Consider the following 388-nt stretch of genomic DNA (forward strand, 5'->3'; position numbering starts at 1 on the left):
TGTAGGTTACTTCACGCTCAGAAGGCCTGCCTGAATTCTTATTTACCTTGAAACAAACTAAATTTGGCTGTGGCCATGAATCTTTAGTAATTTACCCATCCTTGCCCTACTTTGCCCACCCACACAATTAATTTTCAAAGTAATTGCTTAAATGATCATTAACATCTTCCTTAGGAAAACATTAATATCTGCTGAATCTTTTAACCAAAATATAATTACTAAGGGTGGTTTCATAAACAATTACAATGAAGTGCTAAAAATCAACAAAAATATAATATGTTCCAAAACCTTTGCAACATAACTATTAAACTGAAGAAAATAAAGACTTCAAATATATGTGGTTCATTCACCACATGGAATGGCTTAATACGGTAAAATACAAAAACAA

The sequence above is a fragment of the Balaenoptera borealis genome (assembly GCF_965194805.1).
Source record: "Balaenoptera borealis genome assembly, chromosome: 4".
NCBI lineage: Eukaryota > Metazoa > Chordata > Mammalia > Artiodactyla > Balaenopteridae > Balaenoptera > Balaenoptera borealis.